At 36.4% G+C, this 19,064-nt stretch overlaps 1 pseudogene; it reads left to right on the plus strand.

The window, feature by feature from the left end:
* The first annotated feature begins 6,401 nt into the window (after nt 1-6,401).
* LOC143650999 (corepressor interacting with RBPJ 1 pseudogene) lies at nt 6,402-12,913 on the plus strand (annotated as a pseudogene).
* Nucleotides 12,914-19,064: the final 6,151 nt, after the last annotated feature.

Below are 19,064 nucleotides of genomic sequence, written 5' to 3' on the forward strand. Positions count from 1 at the left end.
AGCTCAATTCTGCAAGTAAAATAATTACCCTCCCCCCCTACATGGGACATGAAATCCAGGTGTGAAAGTCTTCCTGTCAACAAAGGACATGATACCCAGAGATAATCTGGCCCTGGCTCTGTGGGAATAGCAATACCCTCTTGACCAAAACAGGGGAAAGAATTGTAACTAAATAAGGTATCAGTGGCTGAGAGAGTTCAAATAGAATCAAGAGGCTGTTCTGGAGGCTGCTGTTATGCAAGTTTCAGCTGGAGATTGCTATTTATCATGGTTTGCCAACCCTCAACCAAAACTATCCCTGCCAACCCGAAAGAACACACAGTGCTCTATCTGAGACTCTACAAAGAGTCTGTGATTACTTTTGAGAAACCTACAATGTCCATATGGGTTCCTAGGCCAAATAAGTTCTGAAACCCAGAGGGCCAACTTCTCCAGAGCATCAGCTAATTACATCCCCGTATCCTATATTATTGACAGTCCCTTCCATTGTGAAAAAATTAGAATGGGCATAGCCCAAATACCCTTAAAGATTGGAAGAAAGATCAAAGGAGAAGGTGGAGTTATAACAAAGAAGATAGGATTTAACAAATGAGTATGATTACTGAATCATAATACTGATATTTCTTTTAGTTTCCATTGTCTTGAAGCAGCTAGAAGGAAAAATGTAAAATTGTGAAACTATAACCCATACCAAACTTGAATCTGTTCTATAAATAATTATTGTGAAGTGCTTTGAAATTTATTCCCTTTTTGTATATATGGTATATTTCACAATAAAAAATAATTAAAATAATCAACATGGCTTTTTTTCCTCCCCCTCTTACCTAACCTCTAATAATCTGCAAGGTAATGATAATTAGCAGTAAATCGCGCCAGCTATGGATTAAGTCCAGTTCCACTCAGTAAACACAGTGAGATGGCAACACAGCTTTCTTTCCACACCCATGGTAGCAATTCCTTATTTTTATCGTTCCACCTCTCATTGTGCACGCTGCTTGGCTCCTCACTGTAATTGTAGAAGATATTATGCCTATGTTAAGATTTTCCTTCTCAATGCAAAATGATAGTAAGTTTAACTAATGGCTATTTTCTTTTTTTAAATTAAGGTAGCCTAGCACCTTAAAACAGTGCTTAAAATAAATAGACTTAAGTACAACCACATACATACACAGACACAGATAGAACATTGATAGAAAATGATTATGACAATCCTTCATTTATATGACATTTTCCATTTTTCAAAGTACTTTCGGCATTTTCTTAATGTCCATAGCATTATTGTGAGGTACATGTGGTGGGTTGAATTGCTTATACCCAAATTTGGACATGTTCTTGATTTGGGCTGCATCCTGCATCTCTTCAAGATGCTACTTCATTAAGGTGTGACCCAACTGAAACGGGTTGGGCTTTAATCCAGAATACTGGAGTCCATTATAAGGAGAATGAAAGGGAGAGAGAGAGAGAGAAGCCATGGGGAGCACCCAGAAACTGGAAGTCAATGAAACTTGTATGAGAAAGGAAGAGACACTATAATGCGCATTGTCATGTGACAGAAAAGCCGTGGACCATGCCACAGTCTTCCAGACAACACATCGTGGTGCTGATGTCTCAATATTGGACTTCTCCAAGCTTCAAAACCATGAGCCAATAAATTCCTGTTATTTAAGCCAACCTATTGTATGGTATTTGTTTTAGCAGCTAGGAAATCAGAACAGTATGTAAGATAGGTATTGCTGTTCATCTTACAGATAAGAAGACTGAAACAAAGACATTTGATATATTCTTACCTTTTGGCTTTACCAGTTTTACATTTATTATGTAATCAGATTAGGTCCACATCCTTAAACTCTGCTGGTCAATATCAACATCAATTTCCTTATTTTGATAACTATATGATGGTTCTTAGGAGATATACATGCAAGTATTTAGGGACAAAGGAGCAGTCTGCTACTCATTCTCAAATAGTTCCAAAATACATTTTAATATATAGTGTGAGATAATGAAAGAAAGAGAGAGAATGACAAGGCAAATGGGGCAAAGTGTAAACAATTGGTGAATCTGGTTAACGTTATTGGAAGATGTTTGCAGTATTTTTCTCCTTTTATGTGATTTTAAATTATATCAAAATAAAAATTTATTTAAAAATCTCATTGATCCCCTTTAAAAGTTGCTAGAGCACCAATCTATTACTCTGAAATTAAGAGTTATTTAGAAAAAGTTATAACCCATCATTAATACTTAGCCCATCATTAATACTTAGCCCTAAATTATTACCCTTAAAATATTTAGGAAGAATTTTGTAACCTGTTTACAATTTTTCCAAAGCAAGGACTTCCTTGATAAAGAAATAAAGGGTTAAGTATTAATAATGAAGTAAAGGGTTAGGTATTAATGATGAAAAGGTCATTTATTCCAGTTGCAAGTTTTCGTTTAATGAAAAGGTCATTTGTTAAATACATTCTTTAGAAAGTGTTCTCCAAACATTTTGATCACACATCATAGTCAATAAAAGTATTTTGAAGACACTCCCCAAGCATGTTTGTTTATTAATTACACATAAGTACTAATGTACTGGTACCTTTTTTACATTATAAGCTATCTATAAGAAGATAAATTGCAAAAGAAATAACTGAATGGTAAGTACACTGTTTTAAAATCATTTTTATTAATATAGAAAGGCCCTTTTTTAATATCACCAAAATTAATGTTAACAAATGGCATATGAAAATGCAATGTGATTGAATATGCTTAATTTTTAAAAATTTTGACTTAGCACTTTGTGATTCAGAAATTCAAGGTTCTGGTTCCAAGCTTAGTCTATTCCTATTCTTGGGTTTTAATGACTGCCCTAAGTGAAAAAAGGTATCTCATAAGACATATTGATCCAATGGAAGAGACATATAATTGCCTGTACATATGGTTTTCAATGAAGTTTGATTAGTATACTTCCATTTCCCTTGCAATAAATTGTTCTTGCAAACTAATTAGAAAGCACTGCATTTTGATATTTACAACATCTGGATTTAACGTTCATTGGAAGTCCTTGCTTTGGAAAAATTGTAAACAGGTTACAAAATTCTTCCTAAATATTTTTAAGGGTACAGTTACAAGAGTTTTTTAATAGGTGACACACATTTTTTTCTGTCAACAAAATCTCACATTTCCATCCTTCAAATATTTCCATCCTTCATAATGATTTCTCAAAAGCATTAGTTTCTTTTGAAGCATTGTTACTTTCTCATTCTTATTTACTTTGAAGGAGCAGACAGAAGATGTTTCTATCTTCTTTTTTTTTAAATCTGCTTGGTTACAAACTACTTACATCATATGTTGTCAAAGAAACATTTAGTAAATTTAAAACACTTGTCTTTTTGTAAAAGAAAACTTCATCATTAAGTTCACAAGTCTTCAAAGTAATTTTTCATGAGTTCACAAGCAAGCTTCCCTGAGGTACAAGGTTTTCATGTGCACTCTTCATCCCATTAAAAGTATACTGTAAAGTATCTTTTAGGTTTTAAAGATATTCTTTAAATGAAACTAACCATGCATGACATCTATAGCACTTAAATTGCAATACTTTGCAATTCACTGAGAGCAAAATGGAAAGTGAAGTTTCTACTAATTTCTCTTTGCTGCAGAACCACATGGCTTCTGCCCAGCAGACACTGACTCAGTGACGCTGTCAGTGTTAGTCTGTGGATAAATAATAGTAACACATTTTATTTCATTTCAGCTAAAACTTAAATTATAATATTTTCTTCCTGTACCCCAAAAGGATTACTTGCAGTCCCCTGAAAGACCAGACACAAAGAATGTATTTCAGTTCATCTGCCCATACTTTCTTTGCTACTCCCACCATAATGTAGCAACATTTTCCCCATTGTGCAGATTTTTCCATCCCTAAGTTTGGACTGCACACTGCTCCTTTTTTTCTGATGTCTACCATGCATTTCAGTGCTTTCCCTTCCTGGACCTAAATGTTTACATCTCCTCAGAAAAGAAAAATACTATTTTATTTTCAAAAACTGGTATTATTTAAGATGTAGGCATAAGTGTTACTTATAATTGCAAAATATTGAAAACAACCTAATGCCCATACGTAGGACAGTGATTGCATAAACTATGGTGCATCTACACAATTGTGTACTATGCAGCTATAGAATGAAATAAGATCCCCGGGAAACAAAGTAGAGAGATTTCCAGGATGTATTAAGGCAAAAGTGAAAGCACAAACATGCAAAAATTTATGATATGGTCTCTCGAGTAAGAAATAAGGGAAAGTAGGAAAACATGCATATATCTGCTCATTTGTGTCAAAAGAAATACAGAAAGTATTCTTGTTGAGAACTATCGAAATTGTATACTAGCATAGAGTGGATAGGAACAGAGTAAAAAGAATAGGGGAATGGAAATGGGAATGAAGTAGAAGGATGAGGGATGAGGGGCTTTTCTGAATATGTATATTTTGTCTTGTTTGGACTTTTAAATATTTTAACCTACTTGAAAACTAAATAAATAACTAAAATCAACTGGGGTGTGGGAGGCGCCCAAAATGGAACCTAAGCAGTAATAAATGAATCTAACTGAATTATAAACATACAACGTAATCACCTTGAAAGGGGTCGGGAAGAACTAATTAAGTAGCTTGGAAAACATTATTTTGATTGGCTAGTGCATTGCTCAGGTTCCAACCAAAGAAACAGAACCAAGTACCAAAAGATTTATTGCAAAGCATTGGCTGTGTGATTGTGTGGACTGGCTGGACAAGTCCAAGATCCATAGGGCAAACTGCCAAGAAGGGCACTTTGGAACTCCAGGGCATGAGCTGAAGCTGCAGTCTATAGGTGAAATATCTTCTTCTTCAGGGGAAGTCTCAGTTCTGCTCTTAAATCCTTTCAAGTGATTGGATCAGGTCCAGATTATCTAGGATAATCTTCCTTACTTAAAATCAACTGATTATGGACATTAATCGCATCTAGAAAATACCTACACAGCAGCACCTATTCAATCAAACACTAAACTAGGTGTTGCTGTGTGTAGGTATTTAAGCTGCTGTATAAAACTGACCATCACAGATAGTGTAAAGGTAAATGCAGAAAGAACTTTATACAAATACTATAGTTTAGTTAGCAAGTTATTCTTTTACAAAGGTATGGTTTAGTAATTTTGAAACTACTTTATGTGTATTGCAGAACTGAGTAAACAAATAAGTTACAGTACATAACGTGAGTCAGGTGTCTCACTGTCAGAGAAAGGAATTACAAACAAGGAAAGAGAAAAGGTCAGAATGAACCCTGTGGTTTGGATTAGAATAGAAGGTATTAGTATGAACTCATGGCTTTTAATATGTACATATAGGTAACTTAGAAATAGATACAGTGACACATTAATATGTTTATGCACACATAATTATATTTCCTAGCTCTGTCCACCAAGAAGGCCAAGAAGTGATGACACCCTAGCAGTGAGTACATCTACAGCACAGGTCTTAGTTTCTAAATTCCATTCTCCATTAAGGGAGCCAGAGGTCTTTGGAGGCATAACTGGTTTCAGTGCTGGGGCATGGAAGGTACAAGAGCCTGGAATATTTTGAGGTTGAAGAAAATAAGGAAATACTAAAAAAATTTAATGAGAACATGTCAAAAGGACATGGGAGCCAACTTTAAGCATTTCCCAATAGCTAAATCTGGGACAATTTGAGTAAAAAAAAAAAATCAGTATTGATAGAGTGTATTGTAACCTATATTGTAACCAATAGAATAAAATAAATATCCATGAATCCATACTGATGTAAATGAATAATTTAATAAATAAATGGGGGGAAGGGGAAGCTTTTCTTACTGTAGAACTCCAACTAATATATTCCAGTTAATAAATGTAAAGGAATCATGAAATAGAAAATCAACACGAAAAAGACACCACAGAATTAACTGTTGCAGGCAAGAATTATCAATGTATACAAAAATCAGAGGGAACATTTTGAGGAGAAACAGGATGCTTGCATGGTCTCAAAATAGCTCCCCACAAGACACATGTTAATTACAAATGGAAAAATAATAATTTTACATTGGAGAAGTCTAGCAGGTACCTCTTAAACCAAGTGAATATTTAACATCACCAACAATAAGGCTGACAGACATCATTGGCCTCCTGATATGGTACACTATGAAAGGCCTGAGATCACTTTTGTGATATTCTTGCCTAAAATGCATAAACCCAATTTAATCATTGGGAAACAGCAAACACATGCGTATGGAGAGCCACTGAGCAAAATAGCTGGTCAGTGTTCTTCCAAAGCCAAGCTGAGGATAAACGAAGCGGACATGAGGAACTACTCCAGAGACTAAGGTGGCATGTCACCTATTAACAAAGGATAACCCTTGATCAGATCCTGTACCAAGATGAAAAAGAAGGCGGACACTGGCAACGTATCAATAAGGAGCATATTAGATAATCGAAGTGTATTAACAGTAAATTCCTGGACTTGATCATCATGGTTTAGAAGATGTCAACATTTAGGGATGCTGTACAAAAGGTATAAGGAAATTATTTGTGTTTTTGTTACAGTTTTTATAAGTTTGACATTATTTCAAAATTAAAAGTTAAAAAATTTAAAGCAGATGCAGAAGGTGGCGGCATAGGGAGGTGTGAGATTTGGTTTGTCCTCCAGGGCAGCTAGTAAGTAGCCAGGAACAGTCTGGACAATGGTTTGGGGGATGTCCCTGATGAGACACACATTGTACATCAGCCTGGAACATTTGGAAGGGCCAAAATCCCAGCACGGCACTCTAAGTAAATTCTTCCATACTGTGGAGATTAGTGCGCCTCCCCCATAGACATAGAAAGCTGATTCGGAGACTCCCCCAGTGGGGAACAGAAGTCCTTCTGTCTACTATAAGCAAGGGAAGGAAAGCCCAACCAAGCTCCAATTGTAGATTTGAATAACAAACTTGGACTGCTGAATATGAGCTCTGAGCACCAAATAAATATACAACAAAAACCAAGAAACTGAGATATCTATAGCAACCCTGCTCCCAGTAGGGAAGAAATAGGGCTGATGAAAAAACAAAACAGAGGTTTCTGGAGCTGGCTGAGCTCAACTGGAATTGAAAACTGGAAAAAGAGCTGTGCCTCAAGAAAAGGGGCACAAAGAGCTGGGTACCAACTCTGGCTCTTGATTGGTGAACCTGGGGGGCTGGGGACCAGCTCTCAGGATGATTTCTTTCTTTTCTTTATTTTTCTTTTAGCAGCCTATTAAAGAAAACAACAAGTATTCTCAGTTTTCAACCCTGTCCCAGGCAAGGGTGGAACTAAGGAATGACTGAGAGACAAGGTAACCAACCCAGTGAAAGAGATAGTTCCCTAAGATCTTATCTTCCCCAAGTAAAAGGAGGCAGGACCCAGCACAGGCCGGCTCACTCAGAAAATTTAGACCCCAAGGGCTGGGATATCAGCAATAGTTTCAACCTACAAAAAGTGGAATCCTGCTTGTCTTAAACGCACTCCTGGCAGGGGGGTTAGTGGGGCTTCTTGAGAGTCCTATAAAGTTTCAGCCTATTGGGAAGAGGGATGAAGAGTGGCTCCTTCCTCCACACAAAAAGAGGGGGACTCAAGGCCCAACACAGAGGGTGATTGTTACGTAGATAATTCAGATCTAAGGAGCTGGGAAACAGAAACAGTTTAAGCCTGCCTTTAGCCTCAGCCTCTGTCTCAACCATGCCCCTGGCAGGGACAAGGTCTGCTGAGGATTAAAGGGACGTTACAATTTTATGCCTGTAGGAAGCAGTGGGATGATAAGCGCCACCTTCTGGGCAGGACTGGAAAGCACAGAATTAAGAGGCTTCACAGCAAAGACTAATGTCCTGCTGGGTCTCATCCCCAGGAAACTTTAAGACTGATTACAACATCCTTTGTGAGTCCTGGGTCTGTTTTGTCTTGGAAAATCTGATAGGAGTTGATCCTATCTGGGGAGACCTTCTGCCCAGAGCCATTGCTAGAGAAAATGAAAAGAGTGTTAAAAACATATAGAGGCCAAAGCCAAAACAAACAGATCAATATTCCCTGAGGAGAAAGGAAAAGGAGAGCATTTTGGGGTGGGGGGGTGGGGGCGGGTGGGGGGTGGTGAAACAACCACACACCAACCACAACAGGGCAATCTGAAAAATCATCCATATAGGCAGGGCAAGAATCAGAGACACAAGAGCTGAAAAATTCTGATTAGTTGAGGAGAAGTTCTACTAGAGGTCCAGAATAAGTTGAACTGAATATCAAAGAACAGTTAGAGAACAAAGCCAGCCAGCAAGAAAAGCCTAAGCAAAAGAGAGAAAATGACCTCTAGAATAAACCAATCAAAGACAGCAGATGTCTAGACAGCAGCAAAAACTGTGAGTCACACTAGCAAGCATAAAAATATGGCCCAGTCAAAGGACAAACAATACAACAAATGAGATTCAGAGGTTGAAACAGCTAATTAAAGATGTTCAAACAAATTTTCTAAATCAATACAAAGAGGTGAAGGATACAAAGAAGACACTGTGTGACCATAAAACAAATGGCAGAACTTATGGGAACGAAAGGAACAATAGAAAAGATGAAAAACACAATGGAGACACACACTAGCAGATTTCAAGAGGCAGAAGAAAGGATTAGTGAACTAGAGGACAAAGCTTATGAAATCCTATACACAATAGAGCTGATAGGGAAAAGAAGGAAAAATTAGGAGCAGGGTCTCAGGGAATTGAATGACAACATGAAATACACGAATACACATGTTATGGGTGTCTGGGAAGAGAAGAGAAAGGAAAAGGGGCAGAAAGAATATTGGAGGAAATGATCATAGAAAATTTCCTAGCTCTTATGAAAGACATAAAATTACAGGTCCAAGAAGCATAGCATACAACAAACAGGGCAGATCCAAATATAGCTACTCTAAGACACTAATCAGATTGTCAAATGCCAAAGACAAAGAAATAATTCTGAAAGCAGCAAGAGAAAAGAATCCATCATATACAAGGGAAGTTTGATAAGATTAAATGCAGATTTCTCAGCAGAAATCATGGAGATCTGAAGGCAGTGGTATGATAAACTTAATATACTGAAAAAAAAACTGCCTACCAAGAATTCTATATCCTGCAAAACTGTCCTTTAGAAAAGAGGGAAAGTTTAAAATATTTACAGGTAAATAGACACTGAGAGAGTTTGTGAAGGAGAAAACTGCCCTACAGAAATACAAAGAAAGCAGTACAAGCAGATAAAAAAAGACAGGAAAGAGAAGTTTAGAGAAGAGTGTAGAAATGAAGATTATCAGTAAGGGTAACTAAAAGGGTAAAAAGAGAGAGAAAAAATAAGATATAACATATAAAATCCAAAAGACAAAATGGTTGAAGAAAGTACTGCCTTTATAGTAATAACGTTAAATGTTAATGAACTAAACTCCCTCTCCCCCACCCCCAAAAAAGGCATAGACTGGCAGAATGGATGAAAAACAGGATCCATCTATATGCTGTCTACAAGAGACTAACTTCAGACCCAAGGACAAAAATATGTTGAAAATGAAAGGTTGGGAAAAGATATTTCACACAAGCAACAACTAGAAAAGAGTGGGGATAGCCATACTAATATCAGACAAATTAGACTTCAAATGTAAAACAATTAAAAGAGATAAAGAAGAACTCTATGTATTAAGAAAAGGGATAACTCATCAAGAAGACATAACAATTATAAATACATATGCACTGAGCCAGAGTGCCCCGAAATACTGAGGCAAATGCTGATAACACTGAAGAGAGAAGTAAACATCTCTACAATAATAGTTGGAGAATTCGATACACCACTCTCATCAATTGACATCTAAATAGAGGCTCAGTAAGGAAACGGATCTTTGATAATATGATAAATGAACTAGATTTAACAGATACCTACAGAACATTGCACACCACAGGAGCAGGATAAACATTTTTCTCAAGTGCTCATGACTCATTCCTCAAGATAAACCGCATGTTGTATCACAAAGTAGCGCTCAATAAAGTTAAACAGATTGGAACTATATGAAACACTTTCTTAGATCATAATGGAATGAAGTTGGAAATAAGTAACAGTCAGAGGGCTGGAAAACTCACAAATATATGGTGGCTAAGCCACACACTCTTAAGCAATCAGTGGGCCAAAGAAGAAATTACAAGAGAAATCAGTAAATATCTCAAGGCAAATGAAAATGAGACTGCAACATACCAAACCTTATGGGAAGCAACAAAAAAAGTGCTGAGAGGGAAATTTACTGCCCTAAATGCCTAAATTAAAGAAGAAGAAAGAGAAAAAATTAAGTACTAACTTTATTACTGGGAAGAACCAGAGAAAGAACCGCAAACTAACTCAAAAGCAAACAGAAGAAAATAATAAAGATTAGAGCAGAAATGGATGAAATTCAGAACATAAAACAACAGAGAGAATCAACAAAACCAGAAATAGGTTCTTTGAGAAAATCAATAAAATCATTAGACCCTTAGCTAGGGTGACAAAGAAGAAAAAGATGGAGGATGTAAATAAATATAATCAGAAATAGGAGGGAGGACATAACTACTTACCCACAGAAATAAATGAGGTAATGAGAGGATACTGTGAGCAGCAATACGCAAACAAACTCGGTAACTTAGATGAAATCCACAACTTCCTGGAAAAGCATGAAAACCAACATGACTCAAGAAGAAATAGAAGAACTCGACAACCCAATCATAAGTAAAGACATTGAATCAGCCATCAAAAACTACCCCCAAAAGAAAGGCTAGGACCAGGTGGCTTCATGTGTGAACTCTACCAAGCATCCAAGAAGGAATTTGAACCAATCCTGCTCAAACTCTTCAAAAAATTGCAGAGCAGGGAAAGCTATCTACTAATTCTATGAAGCCAACATCACCCTCATACCAAAGCCAGAAAACATACTACAAGAAAAGAAAATTACAGACCAATCTCCTTAATGAATATGAACACAAAAATCTTCAACAAAATATTTGCGAATAAAATCAAGCAGCCTATTAAAATAATTATGCACTATGACCAAGTGGGTTTTATTCCAGGTATACAAGGGTGGTTCAACTCATGAAAATCAAATAATGTAATATACCACATCAATAAATCAAAGGAGAAAAACTGCCTGATCATCAAGATCGACACAGAAAAGTCATTTGACAAAATTTAGCATCCTTTCTTGATAAAAATACTTCGAAGGATAGGAATAGAAAGAGTCTTCTCCAACATGATAAGGGGAATATATGAAAATCCCACAGCCAACATCATATTCAATGGGGGAAAAATTGAAAGCTTTCCCTCTAAGATTAGGAACAAGACACAAATGCCCACTGTCACCATTTTTATTTGACATTGTTCTGGAACTTCTAGCCAGAGTAATTAGGCAAAAAAAAAAAAAAAAAAAAAAAAAAAAAAGGATTCAAATTGGAAAAGAAGTAAAACTTTTCCTATTTGCAGATAATATGATCCTTTATGTAGAAAATACCAAAAAAATCTACAGCAAACTACTACAGCAAATAAATGAGTATAGGAAAGTGGCAGGGCACAAGATCAATGTGCAAAATTCAGTAGTGTTTCTATACACTAGTAAGGATCAATTTAAGGAGGACATCAGGAAAAAATTCCATTTACAGTATGAACTAAAAGAATCAAATATTTAGGAATACATTGAACAAGGAATAAAGGAACTATATACAAGCTTATAGTTTATTTACATTGCTCACCATTCAAGGGCCTTCCTTCCCCAGCTCAGACTCCAAAATGGGGACTTTCATTCTGTTTCCAAGTCTAATAAAAAAAAAGTATGGATGGCGGAACAGAAAATATGTTATGATAAGAAAAAACAAGAAGAATTAATCCAGCAGTATCTTAAAGAACAAGAATCATATAACAATAGATTGCTTATGGGAGATGAACATGTATAAAATGGCCTTAATTTTATGTATGAGGCCCCACGAGGAGCTGAGAAAGAAGAAACAGAAGGAGAACCTGAATACAAATTTGAATGGCAGAAAGGAGCTCCATGAGAAAAATATACCAAAGATGGCATGAACATCAGAGATCAACCCTTTAGTATTCAGGTTTGAAATGTGAGAAGCATTAAATGTCACAAATGGGGTCATGTCAATACAGATTGAGAAGTCCTTTGTTTGGTCTTTCTGGAATCAGTGCAAGTTCAGCTTCCACTGATGGCTCAGAGCTAATAGTGGAGATGAGAAACAGTGGGTTTGCCCTGAAATGAAATGTACTGGGGAGAAACTTGACTGCAAATGATCCATCACAGGAATATGTTGCAAGTGAGGGTCAAGAAGATCCAGAAGTTTAATTTTTAAAGTCACTCACAACCAAACAAAAACAGAAGCCTTTCGGGAAATTGGAACAACTCGAGAAGAAAAAAAAAAGAAAAAGAAAAAGCTGCAGAAGAGCAGAAGTAAACACAAAAAACTGTAAAAGTAAATCCCCCTCTTCCTCTTCCTCCAGTGACACTTCGGAAAGCAGCTGTGAGAGTGAAAGTGACAATAAAGAAATAAAATTACAAAAGAAGATAAGAAAGAAAAATAAGCATTCAGGAAATAGCAGTGATTCTGAAGAGAAGGACAAGTCTAAAAAGAGAAAATTTTATGAAGAACTTTGTAGCAGTCACAGTAACAAAGAAAAATCCAGAGAATAGCCTGAGTACTTAAAAAAAGAGAGTTCCAGGAAAAACGGCAAAAGGAGCCATTCTGATTCTTAGAGAAAGACCAGAACCTGTAATCATGGTCCAGAGAAGAGAGGATATGAAAGAAATGAGAGGAACAGCGGAAGCCAAATCAGGGATGAGAGGAGTAGAAGAAGCCAAAGTCAAAGTCAAAGTCATGGTAGTTACAAGCAAAGGGAGATCAGAAAATAGCCACAGCACAGTCCCAATGAAGAGTGGAACAAAATAAATGACAAGAGAAACCATGGCATAGATCCATGTAGAAGAGATGAAAGTGCAAATAGAGAACTCAGGAGATAAATGGACTAAACTGACACAAAAAGAATGAAGCAGAAGCAGGAAGAGGAGAGACTGTATGTGACAATTACCTGGGAATGAAAATATCTCCATTTTTTTATTGAATACTTTCAGCAAGGGCTAAATTATGAATCATTATCTTTCTAATATAAAAGTTCTATTTTAATTTTTCATCTCTGTAAACTATCACTTCAAGTACAAGACTTCTTGAGAACCATAAGAATTAGTTTTTCAAATATTTGTAAGTAATCTATTTTGGGGCTGTAGAACTATTTTCTGTTGCTAAATGTTACTTGCGCTCTATACTAGATAAAAATGCCATATAAACCAGTGACATTATCTTTATTCTGAAACATCATTAAAAGAATTACAATTAAAAAAAAAAGACCTATACACAGAAAACTATAAAACATTGCTAAAAGAAATCAAGGAAGACTCATAAATGGATGGACATACATTTTCAGGGATTGGAAGACTAACTATATAGTTAAGATGTCAATTATACTCAAATTGATTTATAGATTCAATGCAATACAAATTAAAATTCCAACAAGGTTACCTTGCAAAAATAGGAAAGCCAATAATCAAATGCATTTGGAAGAGCAGGATACCCCAAATAGCTTAAAAACATCTTGAGAAAGAAAAATGAAGTGGGAGATCTCACACTACCTGGTTTTAAAGCATATTACAAAGCTACAGTGGTCAAAACAGCATGGTAATGGCAAAAAGGTAGATATAGTGACGGATGGAATCAAACTGAGTGCTCAGAAGTAGACCCTCTCATCTATAGACCATTGATCTATGGGAGGCAGTCAAGTGGATTCAACTAGTACGGACAGTCTCTTCAAAAAATGGTACTTGAAGAACAGGAAATCCATATCCAAAAGAATGGAAGAGGACCCCATCTCACACCTTATAAAAAATTAAGTAAAAATAGATCAAAGACCTAAAGATTAGAGCTAAGATCATAAAACTTTTAGAAGTAAATGTAGGGAGATATCTTAAAGATCTTGTGGTAGTAGTAATTTCCTAAACCTTACATGCAAAGCATGAGTAATGACGGAAGAAATAGATAAATGAGATCTTCTCAAAATTGAATACTTTTGCACAGCAGTGACTTTGTCAGGAAAGTAAAAAACAACCTACTCAATGGGAGACAATATTTGGAAACCACATTTTGGATAACGATTTCATATCCAGGATATACAAAGAGATCTTACAACTCAACATAAAACAAACAAACAACTCAATCTAAAAATAGGCAAAAGTCATGGATAGACAGTTTTCCAAAAGGAAGTACAAATGGCTCAAAAGCTTATGAAAAGATGTTCAACTTCACTAGCTATTAGGGAAATGCAAAACAAAACCACAATGAGATATCATCTCACACCTACTAAAATGGACATTACAAAAACAAACAAACAAAGAAACAAACAAACAGAAAGCTACAAAGGGCTGGAGAGGATATGGAGAAATAGGTACACTTATTCACTGTTGGTGGGAATGTGGAATGGTACAGCTGTTCTGGAAGGCAGTTTAGTGGTTCCTCAGGAAATTAAGTATAGAAATACCATATGATCCAGCAATTTCATTACTAGGCATATATTCGGAATAACTGAAAGCAGGGACATGAACAGACATTTGCATTGTTCATGATTGCCAATAGGTGGAAACAGCCCAAATATCCATCAGCAGATGAATGGATAAACAAACTGTGGTTTATGCATATGATGGAATATTATGCAGCAGTAAGTCAGAATAAAGTCATGATGCATGCAGTAACATGGATGAACCTTGAGGACATTATGTTGAGTGAAATTAAGCCAGAAACAAAAGGAGGACCACTATATGGTCTCATTAATATGAACTAACTATAATGAGGAAACTCTGAGAGTTGAAATTGGGAACACAGGTTATTAGTAGCTAGAAAGAGGGTAGAGATCGGGCATTCTGTAGGAATACAGAATGTTTAACAAAATTGATTGTAAAGATTTGGAAATGGATAGCACAAAACTGTGTGATGGTAGCACAATACTGTAAGTATAATAAACAAAGCTGAGCGTGAGTTTGATTGAAAGAAGAAGGCTAGGGGCATGTATGACACCAGAAGGAAAGATAGAGGATAAAAACTGGGACTGTACAACTAAGTGAAATTCGTGGTAGACAATGATAGTGATTAAACGTACAAGGTTTTGCATGAGGGAGAACAAATGAATGTCACCATTGCAAGGTGTTAAAAATAGGATGGTATATGTAAAAAATACAATTAATACAAACTATGGTCTATAGTCAACAGTAATATTGTAATATTATTTCATTAATTGTAACAAAGGGAATATACCAAAGCTAAATGTCAATACATGGGGGGGGGGGGTGCATATAAGGGAGAGGTATGGGATTTTTGTTGTTTTTTCTCTTTTCTTTTTTATTTGTTTTTTCTTCTCTTCTTCCTTTGTAGAAGAAATAGAAATGTTCTCATATAGATTGTAGTGGTGAATGCATAATTATATGATTACACCAGGAGCCACTGATTATACACTTAGGATGGATTGTATGGTGTGCAAATAAAACTGTTTAAAAAATAAACAGGAAAAGTAGAATGGTGCAGCCCTTTTGAAGGGCTGTGTGGTGATTCCACAGGATGCTGTGTGTTGGATTGCCACTTGCAACCCCATTATTCGGTGTATGCTTGGAAAAGCTGAAAGCCAGAATATGATAGATATTTGAACAGTGGTGTTTCTGATGCATTGTTTATGAGTATCAATGGATGGAGGTGGCCTAAGGGTACAAATATGGATGAATCGAAGGGTGAACTGTGGTGTATACATAAGATGGAATATTGGGTGGCTGCAGAGAAGAATAAAATCATGAGGTATGCAACTAAGTGAAGACATTATGCTGAGTGAAAGAAGCCAGAAATGAAAGGACAAATACTGTATAGTCTCACTAATATAAACTATTATGAACAACCTCTGAGAATTGGATTTAAAACTATAAGCTATCAAGGAATAGAAAGTGGGTGGAGATTGGGCAATTGATCATTAAGGAATACAGAATGTTCAATAAAGCTCATTGTAAAGTTTCCTACATTGTAAGCTCTTACAGTAGTCACATTTATTCCTGAGTTTTAACTGTTATTTTCTGAATTCTAAGATGCCATGCTATTTTTGTATAGCCTAGTTGTTCACTGAAACTTTAGATATCTGTGTGACAACAGAGACTCAGAGTTAGAATTTTGTAGTTCTGAAAGTCAGCATTATTTCATACAGCACCTGTTAAAGAAGCTGAAAAAGAGACAAGACTTCAATTAGATATACAACTGAAATGGATCTCATTAGGACTAGGGTAAATCAGAATAGAGGATAAAGGATGATATTGTCTGTATTTTGAAATTTCAACTTCTGTGGAAGACCAAAAGAAGAGATTTCCAAAATTTAAATTTTCTGTAGCACGCTATCTAATTTATCTTTTATGGTCAGTTTATTTAAACAACCTAATTACATGGAACTAAAATAGAGAATAAGATCTTGTTATTCTGTGCAGGTTAATGTAATACCCTGATACATTTCAGAGTATTTTGGGCAGAAAATAAAAAATATATATTTGCAAACTCCCCTTGAGGGTCTAGGGAAAAATGTGGAACTATTAAACTTCTGTACCTGGGGAATTCCTGATATTATCTCAAGCATTAGGGACTCCCAATTTAATAAACCAAGCCTTCGATTTTGAGGCTTACCCTTATTAAACTTATTTCTGCAATGGCAAAGCTAAGCTTACTTATAATTATGCCTAAGAGTCACACCCCAGAGAACCTCTTTTGTTGCTCAGACGTGGCCTCTCTTTCTAAGCCAACTCTGGAAATCACTCGCTGTCCTCCCTCCCTACATAGGACATGACTCCCAGAAGTGTAAGTCTCCCTGGCAGGGTAGGATATGACTCCCAGGGACGAGCCTGGCCCTGTAATTGTGGGATTGAGAGTACCTTCTTGGCCAAAAGGGGAAGAGAAATGAAATAAAATAAAATTTCTGTGACTGAGAGATTTCAAGAGGTCATTCTGGAGGTTACTCTTATGCAAGCTTCAGCCACATACTGCAGATTGCCACAGTATGCCATACCCCAACCAACAACATTCTTGAAAGCCCTAAAGAAATACCCTGGGCTCTAAGACTGTATAAAAATTTTAGTTAGTATGTTAATTTTTTTCAGAAACTTAATGCCTCCAGATTGTTCCTATGCCAGATAATTCCTGAGACACAGAAGTACTTGTCTTTCCAAGAACATTAACCATAAGCTCAACACCCCTTTTTGGCATGAAGAAATTGAAATTGTCATTGCTTGGATATCCCTGAAGATGGAGAGAATGATCAAATGAAAGGGAGGAGATGTAACTGAGAAATTAGGATTTCACAAATGCTTATGACTAATGACTCATTATATGGATATTTCTTTTTAGTTTTTGGTGTATTAGAATAGCCAGGAGGAAATTCATGAAATTGTTTAACTGAATCCAGTTGCCTTGATCTTTGAAGATGAGTGTATAACTATATAGCTCTTATCATATGAACGTGTGATTGTATAAACCTTGTGGCTGGCACCCCCTTTGCCCGGTGAATGGGAGATGAATAATAAAATAAAGACATGCACAAAATAATAATAATATTATTGTTAATAATACAGTTGGGAATATGGGGAAAATACCCATATGTAAACTATGGACAATATAATACTACTTTAATAATCTTTCATTAGTTGTAACAAATATAACCACTGTTAAAAATAGTAGAATTACCAAAAAAAGTGTTATCAACAATCGTAACAAACTTTCCACACCATTGCAAGTGGCAGTGGTAGGGTAGCACATGGGAATCCTGTATTTTATGCATGATTAATCTGTAAACCCACAACTTCTCTAATAATTTTTTTTTAATTAAAAAAGAAGACCAACCTGTATTATGCCTCCAAAACAGACAAAATGTGATTGCTCTCAAACAAAATCCTTTTGACCTGTGTTTACCAGGAATCATCCCTTGGTTCTTGAAGACTACATTAAAGGGTCTAAAACTATATAAAAAAACAATAGCAGGTGTAGCCATAAGGGATGATTGCGTCATAATACAGAATGCTTCTATTATATACCACCATCTCTTTCCTGTACTAGCCCTTACCTGCGTCACCCTCCCTTTTCCCATCTATTCTCCACACAGTAACTGACATGATCTTGCAAAAGAAACTAGATCAGTCACTAATGACTTCCCAAGGAGAATAAAATCCAAACTGCTGGAGGCACATGCCGTAGCTCATGGTACCCAGCATCATCTGCCCCTGTCATTGTCTCAGGTGTGTCTCTCTCCTCACGGGCTCTGTGGTCCAGCCAGACTGAATTTTTTTCAGTTCTTCATAAGTTCCAAGGTCTTTCTCTCCTCAGGGTCTTCCCTCATATGGTCTTCTTTCTAGGATGACTCTTACTCCATCTCTTTGTCTGGTAGGTTTTTCAGGACTTCAGGACTCATCTTCAATATCACTTTCTGAAAGAGGTCTTCTATGACACTGAATCTAAGCACACTCCTCACCCCTGCCACATGCGTACCAAAGAAAGACACTGATCGTCTCTATTTCCTTATTGCCCCAAGTTCCTAGCTTCATCAGCATGCAGTGAGCAGTCAATAAATATTTTTTGAATAAATAAATAAAGCAAGACTATAGACAATATCAACCAACCGGGACACAGTCCCAATTATGGTAAAAGGCAGCAAAGGTCCCTGAGCAGCAAATAGAAGTCCCAAAGTCCAAGTGGGTTATCCTATTAGGGGAGGCAAAATTACCTTAATGACTTCATCTAAACAATGATGTGAAGAATACAACTACTGATTAGAAGATGCAGGACCCACCAGACGAAGAGAAGTAATAAAGGAGTAAAGAAGAGAAACAGAAAATCGCAACAACAAAGCTGACTGGAGAACAACGAAAGTGACACCGTTGGGGACTGTTCAGTAACACAGCACATACGCTGATGCTGGTATCACAGGATTCTCCTGAGCATCAACCT

Source organism: Tamandua tetradactyla, chromosome 11 (genome assembly GCF_023851605.1).
Source record: "Tamandua tetradactyla isolate mTamTet1 chromosome 11, mTamTet1.pri, whole genome shotgun sequence".
In the NCBI taxonomy this organism is placed as follows: Eukaryota; Metazoa; Chordata; class Mammalia; order Pilosa; family Myrmecophagidae; genus Tamandua; species Tamandua tetradactyla.